This window comes from Maniola jurtina, chromosome 11 (assembly GCF_905333055.1).
Source record: "Maniola jurtina chromosome 11, ilManJurt1.1, whole genome shotgun sequence".
Taxonomy (NCBI): Eukaryota; Metazoa; Arthropoda; class Insecta; order Lepidoptera; family Nymphalidae; genus Maniola; species Maniola jurtina.
In genome coordinates this window covers 8,319,649-8,328,015 of record NC_060039.1, presented here as the reverse complement: position 1 = coordinate 8,328,015, position 8,367 = coordinate 8,319,649, and the positions used below count along the sequence as shown (strand labels likewise).

General features: G+C 34.3%; 1 protein-coding gene across 1 annotated transcript in view; it reads left to right on the top strand.

Moving 5' to 3' along the window:
• The first annotated feature begins 2,680 nt into the window (after positions 1-2,680).
• Positions 2,681-8,367, top strand: part of LOC123869525 — a 47,412-nt gene continuing 41,725 nt past the window's right edge. Inside the window, exon 1 of the mRNA XM_045912500.1 lies at positions 2,681-2,936. The gene's annotated coding sequence lies outside the window, so the exon portion shown is untranslated. The remainder of the gene's footprint in view (positions 2,937-8,367) is intronic.

The window sequence follows — 8,367 nt, the reverse complement described above, 5'->3', positions numbered from 1 at the left end:
TAAGCCATTTGAAAGTTATCAGCTCTTTTCTAGTTACTGTAACCTTCACTTGTCGGGGGTGTTATAAATTTTTAATTTACACCTTGTACGCTTAAGTAATTCAAATAAAGGACATTTTTGTTGAGCTTCAAAAGCAATAAAGGATATTTGTATGGAGTTCATCAGAAGCACCATGCTTTGCTTTATACAGTTGCATATTGCATCATGGAGCGGCGCAATAAAATCGGGATCTACTGTTACGAGTTCTCTTCAGAACTGCAACAATGGCATTATATGCTCCTCGTTTATATGAACTACCGCAGACCGTCGTAATCATTCTAAACACGCGTTCGTTCTATGAAACGGCGCGGCGGCGCAGGCCTTATGTTTTCGACAAGTAATTGATCAAATGATCAAATCAAATTTGCAAAAGTTGAAAACTAAAACCCGATTGCGATCGTCTTAATAAACGCTGAAATATTATAGTAAAATTATTTTTCTGCCGCTTGGTATATTTTAATGTTGTAGAACATTAAAATATACTCAATTATTTATGAACTCAATATTTTCTCCTCTTTCATTTGACACCCAACACGATACAACAGCAAAAAAAAAATTTTTTTTGGAGACCCCCACTTTTTTAGCTGTCAACTTTATCTTGTTAATTTTGTGTGTTGTTTTATGTACCTATTCATCATCATCATCATCATGATCAACCTATTGCCGGCCCACTACTGAACCCATATTTTCTCAGAATGATAACGGTTTAGGCCATTGGTTTTTTATGTATTGCGACGTCGCAATACATTAATTTTTTGTCAGTATGTATATGAACCAGGCGGTTATACCTTCAATTTTGTCTTTTAACTGACTTTGTTAGAAATAAACAATATCATCTCTGGGCGGGTTAGGTCACCACATTGTTACTTAAAGTGAACTACTATTGAAAAGTTGCCACTGCCAGCACCTTTATATTGCGTTTATTATTATATTTCAACATTTTTCTGTTATCAAAGCTGTATTTTCCTATAAAGTATGTATGAACGTTTAACATTAATTCATACAGTGGAAAACTTCCAAGCTCATATCGCCCTTAAGGGACATTTAAATTCCGAATCAGTGAGAAGGGATTTTGATGTGGGAGACCTCAAATCTTTGGTAAGAAACTTTCCATCAAAGCTTGTACGAGTATCTTTGAGGAAAGCAGAACTTTGCTAAGTTTGTTACGGAACCCTCCTAATAGCCGCTTGATTGCGTTTAAATCGCATTATGGAGACGTAAATGTTATTAAAGGAATTGCTGAAAGTGACATTAATTTATTATCTAACTAAGAAATTACTATTAAATAACCAGTATAGAAAGTTCTATCATCACAATCTTAGATATACATATTATAATGATACAAATTTACTTTTATGGCGTTCGAGCGTTTAAAAGATTATTATCATATAAACGGTCGTGATATTACATTTGTCATCGTTGTCATTAACCGATAGACGTCCACTGCTGGACAAAGGCCTGTTGTAGAAACTTCTACACTTGAACTGGTCTGTCTATAGACACTTAGTAGGGAGTCTGCAAATGCTTCAGTTTCCACTCCAATATCATCGTTCCTGTCAAGGTTGGAAAAAACAGTTTAAACAAGTGTAAATTAAAAATTTATAACACCTCCGACGCGTTAAGTTTGTAGTTACTAGAAAAGAGCTGATAACTTTCAAATGACTGAACAGATTTTCTTGGATTATAGCTAAGAGCACTCTCGATCAAGCCACCTTTCAAACAAAAAAAAAACTAAATTAAAATCGGTTCATTAGTTTAGGAGCTACGATGCCACAGACAGATACATAGATACACACGTCAAACTTATAACACCCCTCTTTTTGGGTCGGGGGTTAAAACACAAAACTTTTTTGTTTAAAACACTTGCCAAACCTGATTCTAGTAACTCGGAACCCCACATCTATCAGTCCTTTGAACTATGTGCCCCGCCCATTGCCATTGCAACTTCTCAACCCTTTGGGCCATCGGTTAGCCCCATTCTGGTTGTTTTTTCTACGTTTCGCATTTCTGATGTGATTACTTAGAGAAACACCAAGCATCGTTCTTTCCTTCGTCTGTTAAATGACTCTATGCTTACATTATCATTTTGAAACGGAGCTACATGCCCCTTTTTTATAGTTATGTAATTTTTATTTAGGGTTTTTGATTTGATTTGATTGATTAGTTACCTATATTTTCAGTCAAATACTAGTAAAAAATTGAGTATCTTATTCAACATAATAATATTATTGTATTAAATATATCTATCTTACGACGACCAAGTCCAAATTTAATAATATGTATTGGTATGTTACTCATAATAATATTATTATGTATTATTACAGTCAAGTTATTATCGCTTATGATCTCTTCAAGTCCATTCCCTGTCAAATAAAGTAAATCACGACAGTATTTATTGATGACCAAATATTATTATGTAATAACCATTCAACAAAATATAACTTGAAAGTAAAAGGGAACAGGTGTCGAACAATCTTTTCATATTTGTCCGCATCGTGCCTACTCCCAAACTGCTGCTCGTAAAAACTTACCACTTCATCGAGTGGGTTACACAGAGTCGTCTTCACTCGGCTAAGCTCGCCTCGCTTCGGCGCCAGTCGTGCCTTTTGGGCGGGCGGAAATTCAGTCTACGAAGGCGGCATCTACGAACTGACGTAGCGTACCGAACCGTGACCAAAACTGTGTAACATCGCTCCACTTAGGAAAATGCAAAGTAATTACTGAATGTAATAAGTTTTTCTGCGTTAAGACAAAAAAAAATTCGAGTATAAAATGATTGTTTTGTGTATAAGTGTGTCTATGGAAGTGAAATTAATAGATTTGTGAACCAAATTACTGACTTGAGTACGCCGGAAATGATGTTGGGGAGGGTTAATTCGAGTATAACATTTAATAAGGTAAGAAGTATTATATTTTGGTGTACTAAAAAAAGATTTATTGACCCCAGTGCGTTGCTTCTCTTCTGTATTTTACGGGAAAACGGTTTTTACGTGTAATAAAGCCGTACATACATATGTAATTTCCCGTTACTCCGACTTCGTGTGCGTGCAAGTAAGTGATAAAATTTGCATGCGGCTTTGCATTTTGTAATAAGAGTTAGCAAGTTACAATTAGTTAAAGTATTCAATGCTAGGTAGGGTTTATTTACTCGAAGTTTTAAAGTAGGGATATTTAATTATATAATACAAACAATTATTACAAAAAAAAAAAAGATTCTGACGAATTGAGAACTTCCTCCTTTTTTCGAAGTTGGTTAAAAATCAGACTGTGTTCATTTTTATAATAATAAGTCACTATCGTATTGTCTGAATACTTACTCAGAATTGTAACAATACGTACCTATTTTTGTGCTAGAAGTGAGCGAAATATCATTAGATTCGTAAGTAACTACAATTGTGCAAACAGAAATTAGTTATTATTTTTTTGTGTTATGGAATTTGGAGCTCTACAAGCGAATTAATTTAAACAGACACTAAAAGTATTTCTACCCAGCCCTACTTGAACAACTAACCAAATAGGTAATTGGGCTAAGCGCCATCATAACTGGCCATTCAATACTGAGCTTGATTTCGATGTTAGCTGATTTGCCCCGATTTCACATGAGTGGGTTTACGTTTATTTCATTTTTGTTACGACACGCCTTTTGGATTTGCTATCTGGAGCTTTTATTATCTTATAAATTGTATCCAAAATATGTATATAAAAATTTACTTATGCCCGCGACTGCGTCTTTGAATTTGAAATCCCTGTTCCTTTAGGGATTGAATTTTCAAAAATCCTTTCTTAGCGGATGTCTCCGTCATAATAACTATCTGTATGCCTTTACAGTAGTTTGAGCTGTCCGTTGATATATCAGTCAGTCAGTCAGTCAGCTTTTCCTTTTATATATACAGAATCAAGGCTACCTTTCCAACAGAGATTTGTGACGAAACGATGGATACATACTTATTATGTAACCCATCTAAAAATTATCGCTTCATCTCATCGATGAATTATAGGAAAATATAGCCAATAGCCATCCTATTGGTTGGTTTCATACACATCTCTCGCTACGCACCTACGAATATCCCTGGTGGAAAAGCAGCCTTAGCTTTACGATACGTTTGCTGACAGTTTTTATCGGTTTAGCGTTTTGTTCACAGAGCTTTTAGAGAGCTGATGGATATTGATGACATTTGAAATCCGTCGAGTGGGATAGGATCTAAAGTGTAATCTTGTAATCCACGTTTCAGAACTTTGTCGATATTGGTTTGGTATGTCTACAGTACTAAATTGTGAAATTCAGATGATTTGCTATTCATAATTCACTAACCCCCGACCCAAAAAGAGGGGTGTTATAAGTTTGACGTGTGTATCTGTGTATCTGTCTGTGGCATCGTAGCTCCTAAACTAATGAACCGATTTTAATTTAGTTTTTTTGTTTGAAAGATGGCTTGATCGAGAGTGTTCTTAGTTATAATCCAAGAAAATTGGTTCAGCCGTTCGAAAGTTATCAGCTCTTTACTAGTTACTGTAACCTTCACTTGTCGGGGGTGTTATAAATTTTTTATTTACACTTGTTTTCAGATAAGTACTCGTACGTAAAAGAAGTACTGAACTTACCTATAGGATATAGTAGGTACCTATCTCAAAAAGTATTAATTAACTAATTATTGTTTGTAATAGGTTTTCTCTTTACTGTATTCTAACTTTTATAAAAACAAAAGTCCTGATACACTCCCTGACCGACTCATCAAAATTCAGCCGAGGCTCTTGGACTTAGAAACCTGAAATTTTGCACAGAGATTTCCTGTACTAGAGATACTATACAAGGAATTGGGCCGATTTTTTTTGATGTTCCAACGGGACAGGGAATGAAAAGGATTTATATTTTCGCTGTGATTTCAAAGTGATCTCCGCGCTTGATTTGGTCCGTAATATCGAATTCAGTAATGGTAGCGTAGTTATTTCCGTAACTATAATATTATTAGAGACTTGGGAATGTTAGTAGGTAATTATAATCTATAATAATATTAATTTCTGAACTCTCCCTGGATATGATGAAAAGGTTGCTTTATCACAATAACAAATACGAGTGTTTCTTTTTTGGTTTGTCCGTGAAACAACAAATTGACTTGATATTTTTTTAAGATCTGAAGCTTAGAGATATTATTAGACATGATCCTTGACATATATCACTCTTCAGATTTATTAATTTTTTAACCCCCGACCCAAAAAGAGGGGTGTTATAAGTTTGACGTGTGTATCTGTGTATCTGTGTATCTGTCTGTGGCATCGTAGCGCCTAAACGAATGAACCGATTTTAATTTAGTTTTTTTCGTTTGAAAGGTGGCTTAATCGAGAGTGTTCTTAGCTATAATCTAAAAAAATTGGTTCAGCCGTTTAAGAGTTATCAGCTCTTTTATAGTTTTCTTGTAGGAAAGAAGGTTAGATAACCGTTAGGTTCATAATATTATGTCAATAGACAAATGTCAAGCTGTCAAGATGGACGTTGCCTAAATACATAATTATTTATTTGAAAATGATGTTTTGGAAAACTCAAATACTTTGGATCGTCGGGGGTGTTATAAATTTTTAATTTACACTTGTATATAATTTAATTTCGGAAATCAAAGAGTTCCACAGAATTAAAAAAAAAAAAAACTCTCGCGAACGAAGTCGCGGCCATCAGTTCAGATAAAGACCAATCCCAAATCAGTCTTAAATATCATAAAAGAAGAGATGGTCGACAAGACCCACAAGAAACCTGAGAGTCACTATAACTGCGTTTTTCCATACTGAAAACGCTATGGAAGATTCTGCAATTCGAACGTATTGAAGAAAATGCTCAGCATTGCTCAACAAATTTAATGTATAGCATTCTCTTTTCTATATATTTCTGAGACTGGCAGGCATCTTTGTATGTGATTAGTGATGATGATGACCATTAGATGAAAATGTGCAATACTTAAGTATCGCTTAGCGTTGTACAAGAACGCTTAAACGAATGAGCTTACTGACAACATGCTGACTTAACTCAGCAACAACAGATTTTTTAAAGACAAGAGAATTTGCCAGCTACACTTTCTAGCTATTGCGATATGCAATAGCTAGAAAGATCTAGCCGGTCCTTTAGCTCGTTCCTATGAATTCATTGAGTCGTAGCGAACCTCGTTTGGATCTCGGCGCTTGATTTGGTCCGACGTTTCAGCTGGTCCGTAATATCGAATTCAGTGATGGTAGCGAAAATAAGGCATTATTGGATCGTACAAGTCAGAACGAGATTTTCTAACTTCACCTCTAAATCCATAGTAATATAGCAAAGTCACAATATTTTACTATTTAAATATATAAAAAGAAAAGTCCTGACTTACCTACTGACTGATTCATCGATGTCCAGGTCAAACCCTTAGACCTAGGAAGCGGAGATTTCTTACAGAGTTTACCTATAACGTGGGTAAAGAATAAATTATTCGTACCAAGGTTGTACCTAAAAATCTTTTACCCTTTTAATTTTTCGGTCAATCAAGCCGTCATAGAAAGTCACTAATGCTAAAAGAAACATGGAACAAAATACCTAAGCACTAGATGTAGTCATTTTAATAAAACTAAAATTGTATCTACGTGTCATAAGTATATTTATGTAAATTGTAACACAATAATCAAGACAGCTTTGATTGCATTGCCATTGTGATTAATTAAGCCGAAAGGAGCTCTCTTGTCAATAATTGGTTGCAGTTGATTAAAAGCAGACTCTCATCCATAGAATACGATTGTATTAAATGAATTCGTTCGTGCTTCAGCATTGCCGTGTTATTCTCTAAAACACCTTGTTCATCGTAGAGTTCGTTAAAGAAAGACAAACTAGGTTTCTTCATTTTCAATTCGTCGCTGCGTCTATGTTCAATACGAGGCTGTTCGTACAGGCTTAGAGAATAGCCGTAGTACCTATTGAAGGCAATCACTGCGACTAGACAAAAAGAGAAAGAAGCGTTTTGCTTTTCTATTTTTACAAATGGCTCTTTGTTGCAATATCCAATTCTTAATTTGAGTCTGAGGTAAATTACTAGCATAATAGCTGTTTTTATATTCTTAGTTATCTTTTACTAGCTTTTGCCCAAGATATAATCTAATTAAGTTTTTTTTGAAGATACTTTAGGGATCTTTCTCCCTGAATAAAAAATACTTAGGTATGTTCTTTTTCAGCTATTGTTTAAGCTTTGAGCCACATTTCGTTGAAGTTATTGAAGTAGTTGAGGTATAAGTGACAAACATACACACTGATTTCACATTGATATTACACGAAAAGTACTCCAGTATTTCAGTAATAACCCTGGTAACCGGCCGATATTTTTAGGGCACGCTCGTAGATGTCAAAAGATGTATAAATATCTATTTAGTCTGAGTCGTTACACACACACACACACACAAAAACGTACGAATTATTAAAATAGAGTTTGCATAAGCTTTGAATATGTAGAACTCTAGAATTTTATCTTTTTGTCTAGTATAAACAATGATTCAATGCACCAGTAAGTATTATAAATGAAAGTACTTAATACCTTAGTATGCAAACACTAAGTGCTAAAGCTATGCTAAAGCCATTACGTTAGCGTAGTAGGCATAATCCTAAGAAAATAAAATTCAATATTTTTTGCCATTCTCTGCAGACTGCATCACTGCAGTCGCATTTATGTGACCCAAAATATGTAACCAAATTCAACAAAGAAGAGACCTATAACCCTACTTTTTTCTTAGTTTTGGGTTCATTATTTTAATTATTATTATTTAGTTATAGTTTAATAATAATTAAAATTGTTTAGTTTATTCCTTTTTCACTGTGTTTGTTAAATAAATACCCAACAGTATATTTATTTCAGACTTGGCATCGCATTGCCTAAGTTTTGTAATGCAAATTCGAACCCAATGAAGATTTCTGCGGAAGGCAATCGTTGAGTACAAAGTTTTACACATGCAACAACTGTAATAAACTAGAAGACAGGATAATTACATTTTGCTCTTTATTAAGACTTGCATACACACGCATGTTCTGTAGAATATAACAGGCTACTACTAGGAGTTGTAATACAAGGAACTACCTATAATGGAGTTAAAACCTGCAGACCGCTACGCGCGTTGATTAGTGCTATAATGAAAATTTTACGACTTTTGGAAGCTTCTTATTTCGAAACTGTAAATACAATAACTTTGAATTTTAACATCCGCTTTTTAAGTCTTTATTCTAAATTCGTTATGAAATAGAAACACGATTAGATACAATTTTTTCGAAAGAAAAAATAATCCAAAAATTACCTATTTGAAGCAATTTTCGGATATTTTTGGTTAAAT